Source organism: Equus caballus, chromosome 24 (assembly GCF_041296265.1).
Source record: "Equus caballus isolate H_3958 breed thoroughbred chromosome 24, TB-T2T, whole genome shotgun sequence".
In the NCBI taxonomy this organism is placed as follows: domain Eukaryota; kingdom Metazoa; phylum Chordata; class Mammalia; order Perissodactyla; family Equidae; genus Equus; species Equus caballus.
In genome coordinates, this window is record NC_091707.1 from 30324598 (window position 1) to 30349123 (window position 24526).

Below are 24526 nucleotides of genomic sequence, written 5' to 3' on the forward strand. Positions count from 1 at the left end.
TGGCACAGCAGTTAAGTGCACACGTTCCGCTTCGGCGGCCCGGGGTTCACAGGTTGGGATCCCGAGTGCAGACGTGGCAGCCCTTGGCACGCCATGCTGTGGTAGGCGTCCCACATATAAAGTAGAAGAAGATGGGCACGAATGTTAGCTCTAGGGCCAGTCTTCTTCAGCAAAAAGAGGAGGATTGGCAGCAGTTAGCTCAGGGCTAATCCTCCTCAAAAACCAAAAATATATATTATTTTTGAGAATAGTGTAGTTATTCATTTTATGGTGGTGTGGTTTCTCACTTGGACAACAGCACTACCATCCTCTCCAGTCCCTCAAGAGACAGATTTTGGTTGACTTTGGTTCCATTTTTCTCAGTTACCACGTCTGATTGTTTTCCACGTATTGTCAGTTTTATCTCTACGTCTCTCTTAAATTCATTCCTTTCTCTGTTTCCACTGTCCTAGTTCAGGCCCCAGCCATCTCTCACCTAGAAAAGTGCAACAAGCTTGTTACTAGCATTTCTTTATTCCGTGCCTTTCCTCTTTCGGGCTCTCTTCCACATTACTGTTGAAGTTTTTTAGAGGGAAATAAAAAAAATATACGTGAGTATGTTTGCACACGCACACATACACGCACGTTTGGTTCTGACTATGACAATCCCTCATAAACCTTTGGTAGTTTCCCATTGCCTGTAGGGTAATCTAAGCTCCTTAGCGGGTTGTTTGGAAACTTTTGTGGAGTGATTCCAGCCTTCCACCCTCAACCCCTCTGTCCTTCTCCTTGTCCTTCCAGTTGGTTCTAGCCAGTGAACTACTTTGCAATTTGGGTTTTAGTGATGGTTTGTTGCCATTATTTGCCTGATATTATTTACCTGGACGTTCTTTTGTCCAGGTAACCTTTGAAATGTAAAAGCCAGTCTTTCATCTCGTTTGCACATTTCATGGAAGTACACGATGAGGTGGTTCTACCATCTGAGGTGGCAAAGTTTGCTTTCTGCTTTACAAGGTGTGAAAAATTCCCACATAGAATTTTTTTTTCTTGAAAGGTTTGTGGCCTAAATGGAATTAAATAACTAAAACTTAATTGCAGTTCTTCAGACTAATTTGTTGAAGGTTATTATTTTCCAATTTAGGCACTGTTTGAAAGTTCTAAACTATTTTTGTAAGTAAAATTAAGTTTTAAATTCGTCATTAGAATTGTAGCATTTTCTTTTGCAATAATATATACTCACTTATTTGTAACTGAAATGATGGATGTTAACTAAACTTATTGTGGTAATCATTTTGTAATATATACATATATCAAATCATTATGTTGTACACCTCAAATGAATACAATATTGTGTCAATTGTATTTTGATAAAAGTGGTGGAAAAGACCACGTATACACTCACTCTGCTAGCCTACCTCTCCCTGTACAATGAATATGATCACAAAGCTTAATAAGGGATTAGCACCACTGTAGGTTAAAAAAAAAAAACAAAACTCACATATACTTCAGCCACCTGGTGGAATTACAAGCCCTCTAAGTGTCATCTGAATGCCCTTCTGTATTTGAAAGTGAATATTCACACTACAACAGTAACTCCAAATGGCATGCCATGTGCCCATGACGCACACCATAGGGATGATAAGATTCGATGGTCATCTTTGTAATCACGTGGTAATTAATGGCTTTGTGAAGGATGAGGCCAAAGCTAGATGACAGACATTGATGCATAGTAAGCCCAGTTCATCTTTCGTGGTTCTCAGGGAAAATTTCCATGCAAGTTCAAGTGTTTCTTTGTATGTTTGATGTTTAAAATGTGTTTCCATGGTTTATGCTCTTTGTTTACTTAAACACCATGTGCGAAACAGCCTTTTCTGTCTTTATTCTCTACTTCCTCCCCCAAATTGCTTTTCTTCTGTCTCTTCTTAGCCACTGGAAACTTATTGATTGTGCTTCCTTGATCTCCTTGAGTGGGTCTTCTAAGCTTTGTGTGCTTTGCCATCCTTGAAGTTGTACCTAGCAACTCTTTGGTTTGTATGATTGCTGTTTTTACGTATCTTTCCCTGTGAGTTAGGTTGTAAGCTTTTTGAAAGGAAAGTGTGTGCTGTTGTGATCTTTGGAGCTCTGGAGCTTTTTCTCTGTCTTACACCCAATCAGTGTTTAAGAATTGTTTGAATTAAAGTGAATACTTGTTCTTAAATACAGCAAATAATTGCACCTCAGTTAAGATATCACTTGTGGCTGGTGAGGGTACAGATGGATCTCAGTTTTAATTGAGGCAGTAATTGAATTACAGTAAGTGTAACTCTCGTTTTTGAGAAAAGGAAACACATAGCTGAAATTTCCTTTGTCATTTAGGTTAGGTCTGACCACTCTGTGATGCTCGTAACATGTTTCTTGACGTGTGTTCAGGTCCTGCTTCAGTTGTGAACTTCTGCTTTTCTGTTTGTTTCGTTATTAGCTGAGTGTTTCTTAAATTCTAGTGAAGGGAAGAGGGAGCAGTTGATAGTTGCATTATCCACCCCATCTGTTTCCTGTATATGACAGCAGTTTCCTTTGCCCATGGAGTTGAAAGCACCCTATAAATGTGGATTCTGGTTCTTTTAGTGAGAAGAAAGTTAAAGAACTCACTTTCTAAAGATCTGTTTACTTTTTTCAGGTGACACACTCACCCTTAATATATCCTCTTGTCATGTTAATACCAAAAGTGGCTTTTCTGGTGTGAAGAGTAGGTGGCACACTTTGTAAGGTGTCCTGAGAGCCTTTCCTGTGGGGGAGCAAGACTATCTGTTCTGGAAGTGTGCCATTTCGAGAGGTAAACCTATTTATTTCCACCTTAGAAATGAATTCAGGGCATACACACAGAACATCTCAGGTGACTGATGACTATTTTGGCATCATGACATAAAAGAATTTTTAATTTTTTTAATCATAATGGCTGTTTTTCTGATTTCATGTTTTGCAAAGGAGCAAACAAAATATTAGGGGATGTTTAGTATTTGAGTCAACAGTGGCTTCCTTGGGTTGTCACAGGTTGGACTAGAGGGATGTTGAGATGGTCTGTGTGTGTGGGTTTTCTTTTCAGTATTTTTATTTTTTTTAATTTTTATTTATATATTTTTAAATTTTATTTATTTATTTATTCATTTTTGAGGAAGATTAGCCCTGAGCTAACATCTGCTGCCAATCCTCCTCTTTTTTTGCTGAGGAAGACTGGCCCTGAGGTAACATCTGTGCCCATCTTCCTCTACTTTATATGTGGGACGCCTGCCACTGCATAGCTTGATAAGCGGTGCCGTGTCCTCATCCGGGATCCAAACCGGTGAACCCTGGGCAGCCAAAGCGGAACGTGTGCACTTAACTGCTGCGCCACCAGGCTGGCCCCTGTGTGTGTTTTAATCAATACAAGTATACTAAGAGCACTGAGTGTTGTAGTGACTTACACATGTTAATCATTATTACTATTTTTAATTTAAAAATATTCCAAATAGGCTGGAAAGGATAGGGAATTAGACAGTACCTTCCAGCTTCATCAGATCTTAACATTTTGCCATATTGGTTTTAGATCATAAAACATTTTGGGAAAAATTGAACCTCCCCTTTTTTCTCTCCTGACCCCATAGTGCTTTCCTTCTGTTGGAATGCGTAGTATTTGATCACTTTGAAACAAATAGTGTATTCTGGTCAGATTACACAGTGAGTAGTTGAGTGGTGTTTCCTTTAGGGAAATGAAATTTACGCACCTCCCCTTTTCCAGGTTGGTTAAAGTGCCTCTGAAGAGGTTTTGTGAACATGATGTAGGGTCATTGCACAAGATTAGAAGCATAAATATTTTGAGAAGTAAATTTGATTGAATGTGGGCGTTTACATTCTGATTAATTGATTAGCTTAAACATTTCTGAGCCTCTAAGTAGTTTCTTTAGATTAACTGCTAATTTGCTCAAATGCCTGGACAATCACTAAAACTGACTTTTTTCCATGAAGATTTTGTACTGTAGTTTCCAAGGGTGTTTTTCTCAAGTTGCATTGACTTGGTTTGTTTTGCCAGTTTTCCTCTAAGCATTTCTTCTAAGCTGTGGCATTCCGAATAGTTTCTCTTTTACTTACTTTCTTTGTTCTTCTGGGTAAGTGTAATGCAAAAATAGAAAGGCTACTTATTTTTCCATAGTGCTACCAAAGTCTGTGTGATTTAATTCTATGGCATATTTCTTATTGCTGTTCACCTTTTGTTCAACTCTGAAGATACGTTATACTTGTATCATGTTTTATAGTCACAGTTGAGTTTTGGTAGGTTCCAGAACAGAGGGAAAAATATCTGTACTAAAATGTAGTCTTTTTGTATGCTTTACCTTTTTCTTAAGTTATATATCATAACTAAGGAAAAACTAGACAAATAGAAATTGAGGAAATTCACAATGACTCAAATTCTATCACAGACTAAAAATTCTATCACTCGTAAGTGTCATAATTTTTTTGCCATATATGTTTCCAGTTTTTTTCTGAAAAATATACTTGTAAAATACATATTTTAACATAGTGGTTTATAATGTGCATTTTCATGTAATATTGTGAACAGTAAACTAGTATTTACAAATAATTCCTGAATTATGATTATTCTAAGTACTGTAAGCTGGAGGCTACATAATGCAGTAGTGGAAACACAGGCTTTGTGTCATAACAGTCTTGGGTTTGGGTTCCTGCTTGTCCTCTTATTAAGTTAGCTGTGTCACCTTGGCCACATTACTTAATCTTGGGTAAAATTTAAAACTTCGCTGATTCCTGCTTGTACTCCTTTGTGAAATGGGAATAATAATGCCCATCTCCTTGGATTGTTAGGCTGATTACATGCTACAGAGAACGTCATGTGCCTGGCATATTGCAGGTAGTCAAATAGGAACTATCATTATTTATAAGGGAAATTAATTAATTGAAAGATAGCTTTTGACATTGGCTATTTAGATTAATATTGAAATAGAAGCTTCTAGATGTCCTAGATTTTATTTGTACTTACTTTCATGAAAGTATATGTGGTTAATGAGGATTGTATGAATAGTTTGATAACTGCTGCTGACCCCTTTCCCCCAAATTTGGAATAGGTAGCCATCTTTTAAAGTAACATGTAAGGAGATGTATTTTGAGAGACCTTCACGTGTGTAATGAAAAGCTACTGAATATAATTATATATAAATACTGAAATATGTACTTTTGTTAATGTTCTTCATGTGTATGTTTTCCATCTGCCTCCATCACTCTTAACTTGGATATCTTTCTTAGCTCCAAAAAGCCTCGACGTGTACACCTCTCCCTCATTTTTGTATTTTCTTCGTGACTTTAATTATAACAAGGACCAATTCATGTTATTCCACCTTTTTTACTCACACAATGTACCTGCTATTAGTTATTTATATGTATGTATATTGAATTTGAAAAATGTTATGTAACAGGAATCCTTATCATAGAGTTCTCACATTCTACTTTGTTTCCTTTCTAATGAGTGTTGCATAGACTCTCATTTTTATCAGTTTACACCTTGTCATTTTTTATCTTAGAAGCACTACCCACTATAGTTTTGGGGTAATTTTCTTTTGAGGTCATAGAAGACGAGTTCGTTGGTGAACTCATGGCAGCCGTGTGGCTTGTCCGAGTTAACTGTCCCTGTTTGTAGTCAAGCTGCCAGTCCTCTGCTGACACCTCACTATGATCACTGTACTTCTTCCTGTTGGCTACCTTGGGTGTTGATTCTGAAGCTGCTCTTCTTTTAAAAAATTTACTTTATTTTATTTTTTTGGTGAGGAAGATTGGCTCGGGGCTGACATCTGTTGCCAATCTTCCTCTTTTTGCTTGAGGAAGATTGTCCCTGAGCTAACATCTGTGCCAGTCTTCCTCTATTTTGTACATGGGATGCCGCCACAGCATGGCTTGATGAGTGGTGTGTAGGTCGGCACCCAGGATCTGAACTCACGAACCTCAGGCCACAGAAGCAGATGATGCAAACTTAACCGCTATGCCACGGTGCCAGCCCCCTGAAGCTGCTCTTTGTGATCTAAGTTGAAGCTTACTTTTCCTTCACTACACACACATACAGATGTACACACACACGCCATCTTGCAGTGAAGAGACTGTGTTTGGTTTCAGATGAAATAAGTAAAAGAAGGTAAAATTAATAAATTTATAATTTTTGCCAGAAGGCTAAAAATTTGTGTTTTGCAGGTTGGCATTCAGGGGTGTAAATGTAATCTAAAATTTTTCTAAATTGGCATTTGGATGGCTTGCTTAAAAATAACTTAAGTAATCAAAAAACATTTTTCTAATATTCTGGGATCAGGAACAGGTAAAGGTGATTCACCTTTTATCTGAGTTTTTAAAGCATGTCCAAAGGGTATTTAAAGGGGAAAAACTATTCTCCTTCAAGTGTATTAAAGAATGAAACGTTTTATGATTTCATTTTAAGTTATTCATTTTTATTGTAAATTTCTGTAGTAGTGTCACCCTCATAGTAGGGGCGCCAAGTACATTGTTTTTAAGTGAATTTCTGTCTCATGACTGTTAACTATCAATTTGTTACTGGTTTTAAATTATATTTAACATTGCAAGAGTTTTGAAAGATTCCATCATTTAATCCTCAAAATAATCTTGTGAATTAGACAGGAGAAGGATTTTCTTCATTTTACAGGAAACTTAATTGAATTGCTCAGGTGCACTAAATGATGACTGCAGGGTTTGAATTTAGAACTTCTAGCTCCTAATTCCATGCTTTTTGTGTAGTGTATGCTGCTTTCCCATATTGACCTGGAAGTATTTCAATACTTAGTATTGTAATAGTTGTTCATTTATTCAGTAGAGTTTTTTTTTTTATTAAGATTATGATAGATTACAACCTTGTGAGATTTCAGTTGTACATTATTGTTAGTCATGTTGTGGGTACACCACTTCACCCTTTGTGCCCTCCCTCCAGCCCCCCTTTTCCCTGGTAACCACCGATCAGTTCTCCTTGTCTATATGTTAAGTTCCACCTATAAGTGGAGTCATTTAGAGTTCGTCTTTCTCTGTCTGGCTTATTTTGCTTAACATAATACTCTCAAGGTCCATCCATGTTGATGAGAATCCATGATGCGAATGGAACAATTTTGTCCTTTTTTATGGCTGAGTAGTATTCCATTGTGTATATATACCATATCTTCTTTATCCACTCATCAGTTTCTGGGCATTTAGGTTGGTTCCATGTCTTGGCTATTGTAAATAATGCTGCGATGAACATAGGGGTGCATGGGACTCTTGGGATTGCTGATTTCAGGTTCTTAGGATAGATACCCAGTAGTGGGATGGCTGGGTCGTATGGTATTTCTATTTTTAATTTTTTGAGAAATCTCCACACTGTTTTCTATAGTGGCTGCACTAGTTTGCATTCCCACCAACCGTGTATGAGGGTTCCTTTTTCTCCACAGCCTCTCCAACATTTGTCATTCTTGGTTTTGGATATTTTTGCCAATCTAACGGTTGTAAGGTGATATCTTAGTGTAGCTTTGATTTGCATTTCCCTGATGATTAGTGATGATGAGCATCTTTTCATGTGTCTATTGGCCATTCTTATATCTTCTTTGGAGAAATGTCTGTTCATGTCCTCTGCCCATTTTTTGATCGGGTTGTTTGTTTTTTTGTTGTTAAGCTGTGTGAGTTCTTTGTATATTATGGAGATTAACCCTTTGTCGGATAAGTAGCTTGTGAATATTTTTTCCCAATTAGTGGGCTGTTTTTTTGTTTCAATCCCGTTTTCCCTTGCCTTGAAGAAGCTCTTTAGTCTGATGAAGTCCCAGTTGTTTATTCTTTCTATTGTTTCCCTCATCTGAGGAGTTATAGTGTCTGAAAAGATTCTTTTGAAACTGATGTCAAAGAGTGTAATACCTATATTCTCTTCTAGGAGCCTTATTGTTTCAGGCCTAATCTTTATGTCTTTGATCCATTTTGAGTTTATTTTTGTGAATGGTGAAAAAGAATGGTCAATTTTCATTCTTTTACATGGGGGCTGTCCAGTTTTCCCAGCACCATTTGTTGAAGAGACTTTCTTTTCTCCATTGTAGGCCCTCAGCTTCTTTGTCAAAGATTAGCTGTCCATAGATGTGTGGTTTTATCTCTGGGCTTTCAATTCTGTTCCATTGATCTGTGCCCCTGTTTTTGTACCAGTACCATGCTGTTTTGATCGCTGTAGCTTTGTAGTATGTTTTGAAATCGGGGATTGTGATGCCTCCGGCTTTGTTTTTCTTACTCGGGATTGCTTTAGCAATTCGCGGTCTTTTGTTGCCCCATATGAATTTTAGGATTCTTTGTTCAATTTCTGTAAAGAATGTCCTTGGGATTCTGATTGGGATAGCATTGAATCTGTAGATTGCTTTAGGTAGTATGGACATTTTAACTATGTTTATTCTTCTAATCCATGTGCGTGGAATGTCTTTCCATCTCTTTATGTCATCGTCAATTTCTTTCAAGAAAGTCTTGTAGTTTTCATTGTATAAATCTTTCACTTCCTTGGTTAAATTTATCCCAAGGTATTTTATTCTTTTCATTGTGATTGTGAATGGGATTGAGTTCTTGAGTTCTTTTTCTGTTAGTTCATTGTTAGTGTATAGAAATGCTACTGATTTATGTATGTTGATTTTATACCTTGCAACTTTGCTGTAGCTGTTGATTGTTTCTAATAGTTTTCCTATGGATTCTTTGGGGTTTTCTATATATAAGATCATGTCGTCTGCAAACAGCGAGAGTTTTACTTCTTCGTTGCCTATTTGGATTCCTTTTATTTCTTTTTCCTGCCGAATTGCTCTGGCCAACACCTCCAGTACTATGTTGAATAGGAGTGGTGAAAGTGGGCACACTTGTCTTGTTCCTGTCCTCACAGGGATGGCTTTCAGTTTTTGTCCATTGAGTATGATGTTGGCTGTGGGTTTGTCATACATGGCCTTTATTATGTTGAGGTACTTTCCTTCTATACCCATTTTATTGAGGGTTTTTATCATAAATGGATGTTGGATCTTGTTGAATGCTTTCTCTGCATCTATTGAGATGATCATGTGGTTTTTGTTTCTCAGTTTGTTAATGTAGTGTATCACGTTGATTGACTTGCAGATGTTGAACCATCCCTGTGACCCTGGTATAAATCCCACTTGATCACGGTGTATAATCTTTTTGATATATTCCTGTATTTGGTTTGCCAGAATTTCGTTGAGGATTTTTGCATCTGTGTTCATCAGTGATATCGGCCTGTAGTTCTCCTTCTTTGTGTTGTCCTTGTCAGGTTTGGGGATCAGAGTGATGTTGGCTTCATAGAATGTGTTAGGGAGTACTCCATCTTCTTCAGTTTTCTGGAATAGTTTGAGAAGGATAGGTATTAAATCTTCTTTGAATGTTTGGTAGAATTCTCCAGAGAAGCCGTCTGGTCCTGGACTCTTATTTTTGGGGAGGTTTTTGATTACTGTTTCTATTTCTTTACTTGTGATTGGCCTATTCAGATTCTCCATTTCTTCCTCATTCAGTTTGGGGAGGTTGTAAGAGTCTAGGAATTTGTCCATTTCTTCTAGGTTGTTCAATTTGTTGGCATATAGTTTTTCATACTATTCTCTTATGATCCCTTGTATTTTTTTGGTATCTGTTGTGATTTCTCCTCTCTCATTCCTAATTTTTTTTATTTGAGATTTCTCTCTTCTTTTCTTGGTGAGTCTGGCTAAGGGTTTGTCGATTTTGTTAATTTTTTCGAAGAACCAACTCTTTGTTTCATTGATCCTTTCTACTGTCTTTTTTGTTTCAATATTGTTTATTTCTGCTCTTATTTTTATTATTTCGCTCCTTCTACTGACTCTGGGCTTTGTTTGTTCTTCTTTTTCTAATTCTGTTAGGTGTTGTTTGAGGTTGCTTATGTGAGCTTTTTCTTGTTTAGTGAGGTGAGCCTGTATTGCGATGAATTTCCCCCTTAGGACTGCTTTTGTTGCATCCCAAATGATTTGGAATGACGTGTTCTCATTTTCATTTGTCTCCAGATAATATTTGATTTCTTCTTTAATTTCTTCAGTAATCCATTGTTTGTTCATTAGCGTGTTGTTTATTCTCCACATTTTTGCACCTTTCTCTGCTTTATTCTTGTAGTTGATTTCTAGTTTCATAGCATTATGATCAGAAAAGATGCTTGGTATTATTTCAACTCTCTTGTATTTATTGATGCTTGCTTTGTTTCCCAAAATATGGTCTATCCTTCAGAATGTTACATGCGCACTTGAGAAGAATGTGTAACCTGCTGTTTTTGGATGAAGTGTTCTATATATATCTATTAAGTCCATCTGGTCTAATTTTTCATTTAATTCTGTAGTTTCCTTGTTGATTTTCTGTCTGGATGTTCTATCCATTGGTGTTAATGGGGTGTTGAGGTCCCCTACTATTATTGTATTGTTGTTGATGTCTTCTTTTAGTTCTGTTGAGTAGAGTTTTATTGAGGGCACAATTTTAAGTTCTAGCCCTTTGTGGATGAATGAATGAAAGATAAGTCTCCTACCCTCAGGGGAGACTGTCAGTAAATAAACAGGTAGATAAGTAATTATTGTGCCTACAATAATAGTGATTGGTACATAGTAAGTACGCAATAAGTGTTTATTGAATGAATGAGTGAGCAAAGTGATAAAAAAGAGAAATACTGAGTGTAGGGTCTTAGATAGATTGACGAGGGAAGGTCTTTGTGAGGAGGTGACATCTAAGCCAGGGAAAAGAGTATTTCAGACAACAGGACCAGCACAGGCAAAGACCTTGAGGCAGAAAAGAGCTGGGCTTATTGAGGACACCAAAGATGGCTAGTGGAGCTGGAGCATAGTAAGCTGGGGAGACAGGGATTCTGTATGAAATTGAAGAGAAAGGGACCAATTATGTAGGGCCTTGTAGACCATGGTAAAAAATTTGGCTTTTATTCTAATGTTGGGATACAGTTTTCCATGTGTCTCATGTTTTTGCACAGATCACCTTTGTTCTAGACTGTATTTTCAAGGATCATTTGTGTAGTCAACAACCTTAGAGGATAAAGAGAGTGTCTCCCTCCAGAGCAAAGATTTGGCACACTTATAGTCTAGTATAATAAAGACAATGTCTCTTTCTGGGGTAAAGGTCAGACAGGCTTACTGCCCATTATAAAAGATTTGGGTTCATTAATCTCAGGGTTACTCTCCTGTAACACACCACTGCTGTGCAGGTGTCATCTGATCCTCTGTGTGTCACCTGATGGGAATTGGGACTTAAGGGACTGGCACCAAAGAATACTGCCACTCTGGCTACTGCTACTGCTGAATAATGAAGTCCTCTGTCTCTGACCCAGGAGTCTCCTGTCTTCCGCCAGCATCCAAACTACTGTGGCAGGCTAACTTGTCAGTTTGAAATTAGGATAAAATCTTATATCCTTCACATTTCTTGACATCTCAGGATGTGGAGACCCATTGGAAAGTTTTCAGCAGGGGGATAATAATATGTAGTTTAACCTTTTAAAAAATCCTTCTGACAGCTCTGTAGAAAATGATCGTGGGTAGAAAGGAGATTCATGGGGAATCTGGGGCAGTTGTCTATAGAGAGATGATAGTGGCTTGGACCAATGTGACAATGGAAATGGAGAGGAGTGAAGAATTCAAGATGGTCTTCAGGAGGTAGGATTTATAGGTCTTGACAGAATGGATATGGGATGTGAAAGAAAGGAATGGAGAATGAATCTTAGGGTTTTGGCTTGAGCAAATGGGTAGTTAGAGGCGTCTTTAGCTCAGATGGAGAAACCTCAAGATGAAGATAATAAGCCTGTACAAGGACTTATTTCTCTTGTCATCACTGTTTCAGCCTTTTTCCAGCCACTTTATTTGCTTGGTTCTGTCTGTCTGTTGAGAACTTTTATGTTTAGAATTGCAGGGAGAGGAAGAATGAGAAATAGTTTGTACAACTTGGGATCAGAGAACCATTGGTATGTACTTTTCTGGGAAGAAGATTTTGCTTGTGTCTTCATGAGTTATCAAATCCATTAAAGTTAAGAAATATAAGTCTTGCAGTCCCTTAATAAGTGGGTTGTCTCAATAACAGTAAATTAGATGAGCTTGGGAGGATTTATTTTTCAAATAGCCCTATTGATTTTTACCCAAACTTTATTATCTGGGAGTTTGCAGTGAAACTCTTTAATATATTTCAAGGTTTTCCCTTTTTTGATGGTAAAGTAATGCATTCTTTTCTTATTTATTTTTTAGGTTTTAAGTTTCTTTCAAAGCTCTGCTATTCTCCCTTAATTCTCAAGGATAATTTCTGCTCGTCTTGTAATCACATAAGCTTAATACAGTAACAAGAAAGAAACAAATGCCTATGGATTTATTTATTCAGTTTGCCATTTTCACTCAGAAATTCTTCAGGATGACTTCTTGTCTTTCTAATGCCAAATGCTGATTTCATCAACACCTGATTGCTGTTCATAAAAAGAGTAACTAAAAAGCTTAAAAAAAAAAAAAAAAGCAAGCCCTAGCCCTGTAGAGTTCTGTTAAATACCTTCCCTTTTTATCTAGTGAGGTTTATTTCTTTTGTGCTTCTCATGTGCTTATTATATTTTACAGGATGGTTTTACATTTCTTAACTTTTATGTGTTATAGACAGTTTTAGGCTACAACATGAAGTTAGCATGAGTTTTGAATTATTTTTGCACCATCTCACACATGTCCTTTTATTTCTTTGGTTTTGTAGCATTTTCCTTGGTCTGTGGTCTAGGTCCAGATTTTCCCTCTTTGGAAAGAAAAGGTTGACAGGAGAGGGAAGGGAAAGCTTAGCAAAATTTTTGCGTCAGGGTAGGGAGGAGGCTAGGCTTAAAATTATTTATGGTTCAATTTATATTCTACCCCCTGGAAATCAACAGTGGGAAAACTTATTCCGTTTTAAAGATAGAAAGCATAAACTAAGGTCACAAAATCATTACTGCTTATCATGAAGACTTTCCCAGGTGGCATGAGTTGTTATTAATGACTTTAATAGGCTCTGGAGATATTTCTACCAGAAGTGCGGTTAGAATGCAGTTATTTCTGAATTTTTGAGAAGATAAATACACTATCTTTTTGCTTTTCTTTTCTATTTATGGAGATTCATCTTTCTGGGTTTGTTTTTTTTTTCCCTTTGGTGAGGAAGATTGACCCTAACATCTGTTGCCTGTTTTCCTCTTTGCTAGAGGAAGATTGTCACTGAGCTAACATCTGTGCCAGTCTTCCTCTATTTTACATGGGATGCCGCCACAGCATGGCTTGTCGAGTGGTGCTAGGTCCACACCTGGGATGTGAACCCGCAAAGCCCAGGTCGCCAAAGCAGAGTGCACAAACTCAACCACTGTGCCACCGGGCCGGCCCCTGTTTCTGAGTTTCAGCAGTTTTAAAACACCCCCAGGTAGTAGAGTGATATTTAAGCTTCCTTGGCTGTCTGGTCTTTCCTTCAGAGAAGTATTCTTGTTCTGCCTTAGTATTCCATTATATAAATTCTTTAAAAGGGTTGAACATTTGTCACTAATTTCATGTTTCTTGCTGTGTGCTAAGTAATTTATGGTTTCACCGTATTTAGGCAATATTTGGAATTTCATGAATGGGTTGCTGGTCTTCTCTCCTTTGTCCCCTGATTTCAAAACAAAAACAACAGTTAGCAATAAGATTTTATGAGATTTTTATCTCTGAGAGGAGATTTTATTTAGTGACTGAATTGAACCAGAATTTGTAGCCTATGGGATGCGATGGAAACTTTCCCCAAAGGATTGTTCATATTGCCCTTGCAGTTCAAGTCCCGGATTTGTGCCTCTACACCTTTCTTAGCCTTCAGGAGGATTTTTTCCTCCCCTTGGTTCTGGGCCTAGACTTGGCTGTGCCCTAAAAACGGTTCTGGAACCGGTTTAGAAGCAAGGAATCTTAGCCTCAGAATTGTGGACTCCATTTCTCCTCCCCGTCTTCTTTCTTCTCTGCTTGAGAGGTAGTGGACGGCACAGGAGAAAGAGGATTGGAGTCACACAGACCTGGGTTTGCATCTGAGCTCTTGCTTACGAGTTGCGTGACCACAGGCAACATAAGCACCTTTTTAGGCCTCCCATCTCAAATGTAAAATCGAGACCCTGCTAATGACCTGCTGGTGGTTGGGTGAGGCACAGTCGTTTCTTCAGGGACCTGTGCTCGGCACTTGCTGGGCTAAGCACTAGAGCGAGATCAGTGCTTTGAAGCTACTGTGTGTTCCTCGCTGACCCCAGCCTCCTGCCTCCCTGGGAGGTGACCACCAGCCTGAATTGTATGTTCCACATTCCCTAGCTTTTTAAAACAATGGATCTGTGAACAGTACATTTTTAGCTTTGCCTATTTGGGTTCTGTGAAATGATATCATATCGTGTATAGTCTCTGCTAAGGGAACATCACAGCAGGGGAATGTAGGACTCTTGGCTCCCCGCTTGACCTTTGCTGGGGACATGGGTGGGGTTGCAGTTTTTTCTGCGGTATGTGGCTGGAGTAGTGGTTTTTACGTAAAACATTTTTATCTTCCTAGGCTTCCGCGTTATTGATGCTTTAGAGAGGGCAGACTTTTTCTGATACTCAATCAGAGGTAGGGCTAGCATTATGTAACATGGGGGAGTGAATCCAATAAGTAAATGGCAGTTACTAGGAACCAGATTTACTGCTCTTACAGGGAATAGAAAGGTGAAAACTAGAATGAACCCTGTGCTGTTGGATTGGAATTCAGGGTATTTGTAGAAACTCTTGGTTTTCAGTATACATAAATAGATTTGGAAAGAAAAAAGGTATGCATGCATGTATGTGTGTGCTTCTGTTCACTTAGATGAGCTGGGAACAGCAATAACCCAGTTGCAATAAGCACCCCCAGGTCTTTTTTTCTAAATACTATTTTTTCCACTAAAATGGTAGGAATCATCAGACTAGAAAATTGCTTTTGGCAACTGCCATAGAATAATTAATTTGGCCAAGAATTATCAATAGACACTAAAAATATTGGGTGAAAGTTTGTTGGGAAATAGGAGAGACAAATCTGGGACTATTTATATAGTCTTAAAGTATCACCTCACAAAATACTTATTAATTACAAGGGAAAAAGAATAACTGTACAGTGGGCACATCTGACAGATACCACCTTAATCAACTGACGTAAGTTAACATGACCAGTCAGGGGAAAGAACTGAAACAGTGTACCACCTGAGAGGGTACGGTGAGAGGAACTCTTCTGTGGTATTCCTTCTGAACATTCACAGTTTGAATCTATTCATACGGAAATATCAGACAAACCCACATTAAGGAACATTCTATAAAACAGGCCTGGAATCTTCAAAATTCGCTTAACGATGGGAACATGTTCTTAGAAAAGTCATTAGGCGATTTCATAATACTGTATTTAATTTTCACTTACTTTGTGTATGCCATTATTTTCTCCCCAGTTTGCTATTGAGCTGTTTAAACTCTTTTCTTTCTCTTTTTTACCACTGTGTCTGCCTCAGTGTAGAGCATGTTTCAATGGCTCTTAGTAAAAGGTGTTGACCTGGTTGATTGCTATCTTAGAATTTAGAGTTTTCAGAAAGTATAAAGTAGGGTAAGGGAATTTGATAGAGTGGCGAATGTGATGCTGTACTCATCCGTAATCTAGTCAGCTCATGTTTGTGTGTGCGAGTGGTTTCTCCCCGAAGGTTTAGGATTAAGCATATTAGGACCAAGCTAGTCTTACTCTAAAACTTGGATGGTTGAGGATGGGGGGTTGAGTAGCTGTGGGGAGAACGTTAATTGTCGCAGCAGCCTTCTCTCTCGGAAAACGTTAAGTGTAAGCTGTTTGGTAGAACGGGCCTTTCCCCTTAGGACTGATAATCAGAGGTGAGAGGGTGGAATTGGCCCCTCAGGCCTTGCTTTCTTTGGTAGAACTATAAAATCCATCATAGGGCTTGATTTCCTTAGATAGGTTGGAGGACAGACTTCTCTTTAGCAGTTACACTAATTTTCATTTTTCTCAGAATGATCAAGGAAAAAAAGCTTATAAAACCCCAGAGTGGTAGTTACATGGCACTTAATGTACTCCCCCACATGCAGGCTTTTCTTCAGCACTGTTATTTTTTTCTTGCTGCCTTTACCGTGTAGGTGGCCTTCTCCGGATTGCTGCTGACGGGAAATTGAGCAACCTTTCTTTTTTGGAACAGAATATATTTTACTGCTGAAAGAAAAAAACCTGGTGTTTATGTTTTGAAATTTAACTGTGAATTTTTGTTTGAAGACCAATTTAAATCTAGAAAAATGGAAGTAGGGGTTAAATCTCCTATTGTGCACTGATATTTCTGAACCTTCCCAGTAATTTTGGGGCCTTCCTTTTTTGTGGAATTACTTTGCTTTGTTCTCTTAGCCATTGATGGGTATTAAGCAGTTGTCTTTGACCAGGTTATTATTTTTCTTGCTGTTGTCTGAGGCTGTCTTCCCCAGTTGTCTTCTTTCTGTAATGGAGGTGTGATGGGCTCCACGTTGATTTAACAGGCATCTTGAATCAAGAAGGTATGTTAGCCCTACCTTTGGAAAAACACATCATTCAGTAAAGCTCCTTCGTCATTTGCCTAGAGCAAAGCCTCCCACAGCATGGGGAAGGAGCTCCAGATGGGAGGCCTGCCTCTGCCGCAGATTCTGCCTGCTCTGCCAACCCCCCTGGTGCTTTGGGATACGAATGCCAGGCTGCCCACTGCTCACCACCACCCAGGTGCTCACTGCCTAGGGTGATTGTGCTTGGGTTTGATTTGGGTAGTTCCTTTATCGCGCTGGGGATCCGGAGGAAGAAATCAGCCTGTAATTAGAATATAAGCCCGTATGCCACAGCATGAAAATGTTGTCCAGGTGGAGTGGAGTAAGCCTGATGGAATCTAAGTGGGTTCGTAAATTACATCCTTTTGCTTGAGTTTAAAATTTGCATGTTGGTTCGTGTACCTAAGTGGATTACTAGTGCAAATCAGCTGTCAGGTATGTCTTATTTTTGTAATTAGCTGGTTATGGCTCATTAATTAAGATGAACAAAGTATATATTTTGAGTGTTATAGGTTTCTTTACTCATTCTGTGGGTGCAATCATGTACAAGCTGCAAATTTTATTATCTGGGCTATCTGACTCTCAGTATACTCTTTGTAGGTTTCTTTTCCCCCCAGTTTTCTTCTGATGTTTATTCCATTTGCTCTTGGTAGAGCAGGAAGGACCTGTTGCAGGGTCTCACTGAGCTCTCTTCTGCTGCATTACCCACGTTCATAGTGCAGGGACCTGGTAGGTTCATTAAGTCAGTCTCATTTCATATGCAGTAAAGTAAGTTGTCAAGTACCTTTATATTTGGCTGAATAAGAGATGGGAATCCTAATATCCAGGGCGACAGGCTGGGAAGAGGAACTTCCCCCCCTGGTCTTCACCAGGTGTTGGAAATATCTGTGAGTGGAACTGAGTCCTGGTTCTTACTCTTCTTAGCTTCCATCTTGTACGTTTGGGAACAGGTTTTGGAAATCAGCGTGGTTTGAAATAGTGTTTCACCTCAGCAAACATTAACAAATTAGTTTCTTGGAAGCTCTTATGGACAGGTATAGTCTGATTTATTTTACTGTTATTAGGAATATGTACTGCAGATTATCAATATTGGGCATAGATGTGTATTCCTTTAAGTAATAATAAGCTTAGCATCACAGAAAATGCCTTATGACTGTGCTAGAAGCTTATAACCTATCCGAAATGACCAATGTGAGAATTTCTAAATAATCAGAATGTTTGGTTGCTTTGGAACAGGTTTTCTCGATCTCACTGCTATTGATATTTTGGACTGGATGATTCTTTGTCATGAGGGGCTGTCCTGTGCCTTGTAGGATGTGTAGCAGCATCCGTTAAAGGCCAGTAGTGTACCCCGTCCCCTCGCTGTGACAACCAAAAATATCTCCAGACATTGCAAGGTGTCCCCTGGGGTGCAGAATCACCCGTGTTGAGAAGCACTCGTTTGGAACAGTGGTTCCCGTAGGCAGCTGATGGGCCGACTATGTCAAAATCACCTTGTTTGGGGGCTTGTTACACATACAGTTTCCGAGTTTCCTCCAGCCTTCCTGAACAGGTTGTTTGGGGTGAGGCCCTGGATCAGCAATCTGCCTACAGACTGAGTAGCCAGGTTTAAGAATTTGTTGTTTAAGTTTGAGTGGCTATTAGTTGGCTTAAATTTAAATGTGTGTTGAACTATGCATAAAGAGATTATAAATTAAAGAGGGTTTTAGAGGTAAAGTATAACATTTCACAATTATGATTTGATTTATAGCAGTGATTTTTTTTCCCTTTTTACTGTGAGGTACAGTTGTATGATTTTCAAAATTTGAAAATAACCTAAAGTTTATAATTATTTTAATCCAGGTTTTGAGAGGATTCCTCAAGTTTGACCTCAAGCAAGATTCACTACTAACTTTGAAGTAGAATAAGGTGAGTTGGCGGATTAGTCACAAAGTCATGTTGGGGGAAGGGAACATCAAACATTCATTCTTAGACGACCTGCTACTTATGGCAGAGTTTTGGTTTATCAGATGAGGATCCTATATCTTTTTCCCCCACTGTTTTTTTCTTCCTTCATTGTTTTACTGCTGAGAGGCAGAAATGGAAATGGAGAAGGGGAGAAACTCCTGTGCAGTTTTTAGACGCTGATTTCTGAATTCAGCATTGTCATCTTTCTAGATAAAATGTTTCACATATTTTTCTGGCTAGTTAAATTAATAGTAAGAAAGTTTTGGTTACCTATTTATGTTTCCATTCCATAGTAAGTACTTCAAATGTTTAAAAAAATCTTTGTGTGTCGTAAATTTGATGGAAGTTTACGCCTCAATTCATGTTCTAAATAAGAATCTTGTTAACGCTGATGTATTAGTGTGTAATTTGGAATACCAAGCTTGTTTGAAAAAATTGAGAGATGGTTGGATGCTCTGCTGGCCTGAGAGTCGCCATGCGTGTGTTACCACTGATCTTAGATTGACTGCCTTTGGTTACTCCTGGGTAGAAACCCAGACCTATCGGAGGCCTGTTCTGATGTTTCTGTGGACATTTCTCAGACACTTTAATCAGTGTAAAAGGGTATCCTCTTATTGAGAAAAATAACAGCTTAATTTGGGTTGAGAGAGACATTTCTATAGGCTGAAAGTGCTCTAATCTGTTAAGCTCTTAAATTCAGATAAAACAACTGGTTTGAGGTTGCATAAGTTTCTTTAGTTTTGTTACTTTGTTAACCTTCATCTCAGCCAGATGCTGAAACAAAGACCTTGGGATTTTTCTTATATGCTGCTTTGTCAGGAGCAGAAGCAAATTGCCTAAGGAGTCAGCTGTTCTGGAGCAGCTGCATCCTATCAAGGACAGTCAAGGTTATCTGAGCATCTCACCTCTGTAAACCCTTGTGCAGCGCTTACGGTTTCTTTTCTGAAGCCCGCTGGGTAATTGGAGCACGGCTTTCAAAGTGGCTCGCTATTTCTGACCTTCCTTGAATTTCAGTAAGAGAAATTGGGGAATGATTATCTCTGGAAACGTTTTTAGAGTACATTAGGACACTTTCCGGGTAGCATTTATTTAACCATTCTCAGCACCATTCTTCTTTAATAGAGGTGGAATCCAAGAAAGATTTTTCGATCTCTTTAATTTTTAGCCATTTGAAGAGCCCAACTTTTTTTTGTTAGAAACACAACTGAAAAACTGTCTTTGAGAATGTAGCATCTTTGGGACCATCAAGAATTGCTTCGTGGTGAAGTGAGCAGCCTGTAGGAATGCTACAGAAAGGTAGCTGTGGCTTAGGTACTTTGCAAAGGAAGAAACGTCAGTGTATGTTACTGAGCGCCCTCTGGTTCTCATCTCAAGCTTGTAAGCTGTTTTGCAAGATGATTTTTTTTCTCTTGAGTATCTGTATACTATAGAAATGTGCACCTTCAGTGCAGTCGCTGTATGTCTTACGGTATTTAAAACACTGAAATAAGGGTCAATTCCTGGTCGATAAACTTGAATGACAGTTTTTAGCAAAGGCCTTAAGTTCTAGGGTTACTATGAGGCTCGTTTCACTTTTATGTTGTAGTAGCTACAACTTGTCTCTTGAGTTGAGTTGCTTAGTTTAGTAACCAGAACCTCTGGGCACTATACTCACTTCTTTTAATGGCAGTACCGTCTGATAATGCTAATACGGTATATCTGTGAGGTCAGATGAGAGATTCTTCTCTTGTGCATTCATGCATGCTCGGGTCTCCCAGACAACAGACACAGGAGGCCAGGATTGAGTGGGTTTCCAGACCTGATGGTGGCATGACTCTTTCTTGGTCTTCTAAATATATCCTTCTTCCTAAGGGCTCTTTCTCTACTTAAGGGATATCTAAAACAATTCCCATCCTCCAAAGAAACCCAAAAAGACAACAAAACAAAGCAAAAACCAACCCACAAGATCTTGTAATTGATGTGTAGTTCTGTGTGTATCTTATTAAATCCGTCATTCTTATACTTTATTTAATTTTTGAGTAGCATTGTTCTACAATAAAAATTGAGTTGAGAAAGCATACTTTTTCCTTTCCTTTAAAAAAATTTTTAATTGCTACATTCTATCTAAATACCCAGCAAGAAACATAGAGTGATGTTAATTGATAATGATCTGACTAAATTATGTGCTTTACACACTAAAACATTTGAATAATTTTCCCACGGATTATATTTTTCTTTGGATTTTCCCTTTCTTGTATAGACAATTATGTACTCATAGGTAAATGAGATGTTATTTAAATTTTTCTCTTAGTTCAGCTTGGTTATTGCATCCAAACCTTCTGCTTTTCATGGGAGAGTAATTGAGGAAATCTTTAAAAAGCTCTCCACTTCTTTCTTTTCTTGAAAACAAAATAAAAAAGAATAACACTGATCACATTTATTTTTACTAATAGTTTGCTGGTATAATACGCAAAAGTGAAGACATACTTTCTGTTGTTTTATGAAAAGGCCTCACCAGTTAGTAAGTGTAATAAGAAAAGAAAAAAAATGCATTTTGTTGCATTCTTCTAGACTTTTCTTGGTGGTACATGTGGTGGTGGCAAGAAACCTAACAAGCATAATGCTTTATGTTGGCCATCCAGACAATAGAATGACTAGCAGATTTAGAGGTCGGTTAAAACATGGAAGCCTAGAAGACATTTCCTTCTTGGCTGTCCAGCCTGCAGAACTGTGATCTGGCTTCCTCATGTCTGCTGATGTACCTGTCTCTTTTCTCCTTATTATTCTAACAAATTGTGTCTTCCTTAAAACGTATGAGAACAGCTGTTCACATCCAAAACAGTTTCCTCTTTAAACATAGTCCAGTGACAAAGGCAATAGATTAAATAATAATACCACTTTGAATATATTACCTCTAAGAAGAAAATAACTCAAATGTTTACCTTGAGCAGACTCCTTAGATTCTTTGGGTCAACCTAAATTGAAGTTTCACAGTGGCTCTGAGGGTACAGAAGGGAGGCAACTTTTTAAGATAAATAATGGATGAAATTTTATTAACTAAATGCCAACTATAATATAATATGAAAATACTGAAAATTTTTAGTAGCAAAGGGACGCTTGCAGAGTTTTCCTTTTATCTTTGGCCATGACTGATAGGAATTGAGTTTGGCAAGCCTTCAGGTCACTTCAGAATTATTTCATTATGCTTATTTATTATTCAGAGGCGCCTTCTTTGTTCTTAAAAAAGAAAGTTATGTTAAATCCTTTGGCTAGCAAACGTTTTACCAGCCTATGGAGCGTCATAGGACCTCTTCATGTTTACTACTGCTGTCATACCCTCTTTCTCTTCAATAAGAACGACTTATTCTCACCGATCTTACCTTTTTGTTCTTCAATAGAGAGTTGCCTCTTTTAAATCCATTCTAATGGCAGACAGAACAGATGGTAATAAGAAGTGAATTAAGTTGCTTTGGAGGAGTGCCTTATTTCTTAGGACCTGGTCACTGTTTTGGGCCCTGGATTTGTATGGATATGATTCTTTATAATGATACCATGTTACCCACTTTTTTGACTGTCTAATACATTTAAAATTTCCTCATAAGAGTGGATTTGCACCAAAGTCTAAAGTGAGAAATCAGAAGATAGGGAAGCAGGAACATGAGCTGTGTGTGGGATTGTGGGTGGAGGTCACAGTGGCAATTGGGCAGAGCCCTGCCCACCCCCGCCTGCACCTGCCTGCCTTAAAAAGTGGGGAGGGGGAAGCATTTTGGAAGACCTGGCTTCTGGGAGCAAATCGCAGGGTGAACTAGAGATGAAAGTGGTGGGGAGCTTGCTTCTGCCAGTTCTTGACGATACACTGATGTTTTCCAAAGGGCTTGGGAAACTACAGTTACTAGTGGTGGGGGTTTTATTTTAAAACCTGGACTTTATTTTAGTGTTTGTTAAAGCTTAAGCATATTTTATGTATAAAAGGAAGTTGTAAATATCATCACTAGCATTTGAGTGGCTTTCATCAAAACCATGCGTGTGGAATTAAGGCCATAGAGTGGGTGAAATCTTGTGTGTGGGGAAGTCCAGTATGCCATGTTTTGGGGTCTGGGCGCTCCTGGGGGGAGGGCTTTATCGTGTCTTTTTGGAAATGATTTGTAAGCAAGAGAATGTGGAGATGCCTGCCTCGGCTTGAAGAAAGCCGCTTATCTGCACAGAACACGGCAAGGTCTCCACTGAGTCTCCATGATAAAGAAAACACGAGAGTGTGGGTGTGCAGCCCTCCCACGTGACATCAGCCCCTCAGAGCAGAGGATGTTTCCAGCACCATTGTTTGCCTCAGCGCATGGCTAACTCTGTTCTTCCCAAATGGTTTCCTTTGTAAAAACGGACTGATTGGTGCTCTGGGTGAGTCTTCAGGTGGTTAAATAATGAATGATGGCTGAAGAACTAACGGACTTTGATGTTTTTCAGAGAATCTTTTTTTTTCTTGTGTCTGTAACTTAATTCAGTAACTGACCCTTTTCTGCTACTGACTGATTTTTTTTTCCAGTCAGTTGGAAAATAGATGGTTTGAGAAACTGACTAGGTAACATGTGATGGATATTGATCTTTGAATAAGGACCTCTGGGCATGTTCTAGCATTAAAAGTTTTGTAGTTACACAAAGTAAGATATTCTACTGCCAAGGCCACTTGTTTCTTTCCTGGATTTATTAGTGAAAAGTTAGTCAATTGAGTAAATAACTATTTAACACCTATTATATAGAGAGAGCTTTTTGTTTAGTGTTGACCAAGATAGAAATAGAAAAAAGAAATGTCCTTTGTAATCAAGTTGTTTTCCTAGAGGGGGAGATAAGACATAATTAAAAACTGTTATAATAAATGACCAAATGTAATAAGGCCTTTCATGGAAATACAAATAAAATGCATTAAGGTGTCTATAAAGGGACAATTAAATCCATAGAGGTGGCGTCATTGGAACTGGGCATTGAAAGATCCAGCCAGCCAGCCAGCTGCTAAAAGAATAACATTTATTTCTTCAAGGAACTAAAGTAATTCATATTTTTGGTATAAAATCTGGATGTTTCTGAAAGGCACACAGATCAAAGTAAAAGTCACCCAATTCCCACCAGATCACTCAGTCTCCACCACCCAGAAATAACTATCCCTGCTACCACTTTTACTTTTTATTTGTGAGATTTCTCAAATATACACAGAAGTCAAGAGATTAGTGCAGTGAGGCCGCATGTACCCCTCATCTGGCATCAGCAGTTACAGACATTTTGCCATTCTTGTTCTATGTGTCTTCTTCCTGCTTTTATTTATTTACTTATTGGAGTTTTAAAGTACAGCCCAGATATTATACCATTATGCTATTTAACTTATAAATACTTCAGTAAGTATTTTGAACAGATAATGACAAAAAAATAGCCTTATTTACAATTACTTAAAAAAATTGATGACTTAAAAAAGTTCCAATAAGGATTCACAAAATTAGTGCTTATTCTTTAATATTATTTGCTAGCTAGTCCATTGTCTCAAAATTGTCATTTTACAGTTAGTTTGTTGGAATCAGGATCCAAGCAGGATTAACACATTGTATTCATCCCTTTTAAGTCTTTCTTAATCCGTAACATTTCCCTTTCCCTCCCTATTTTCATGTAATTTATTGTAGAAGAAACTGGGTCATTTGTTCTGTGGGACTACTAACATTTTAATAGTTTTCTTTCATTTTTGTTCTTCTTCATGACCACGAATGTATTTTAAAAACAAAATCAGGATCATAATGTGCATGCTGTTTTGTAACTTACTTTTTATATTTAATGATATGAGAACATTTTCCTGATAATTATCCTTCTACAATTACCTTTTATTTTCTGTTAAATCTCATGGCATTATAGTAACTAAAAATGAGGAAGATGTTATTTGATTTTATTTAAAGCAAATCTTACATTAATGATAGGTATTACATCAGCAAATTGGTTATTTCCTTCCTTCCTTCAAGGTTACATGGTACCCATCCAGGTCCTGACTTTTTAGATAGGCCACTACAAAAGGGGACCCTCCTTAT

At 38.1% G+C, this 24526-nt stretch overlaps 1 protein-coding gene across 44 annotated transcripts in view; it reads left to right on the forward strand.

Annotated features, from left to right (window-relative positions):
• Positions 1-24526, forward strand: part of SIPA1L1 (signal induced proliferation associated 1 like 1) — a 359658-nt gene that overhangs the window by 62924 nt on the left and 272208 nt on the right. For 33 of the 44 annotated variants that reach the window (XM_070249967.1, XM_023628022.2, XM_070249984.1 and 30 more), the window contains one exon: positions 18384-18449. The exons of 6 other annotated variants lie outside the window; for them this stretch is intronic. The gene's annotated coding sequence lies outside the window, so the exon portion shown is untranslated. Of the gene's footprint in view, positions 1-16570; positions 16888-18383; positions 18450-24526 lie in introns of those variants that run through there. 5 more of the 44 variants (XM_070249956.1, XM_070249973.1, XM_070249969.1 and 2 more) reach the window with 4 other exon arrangements.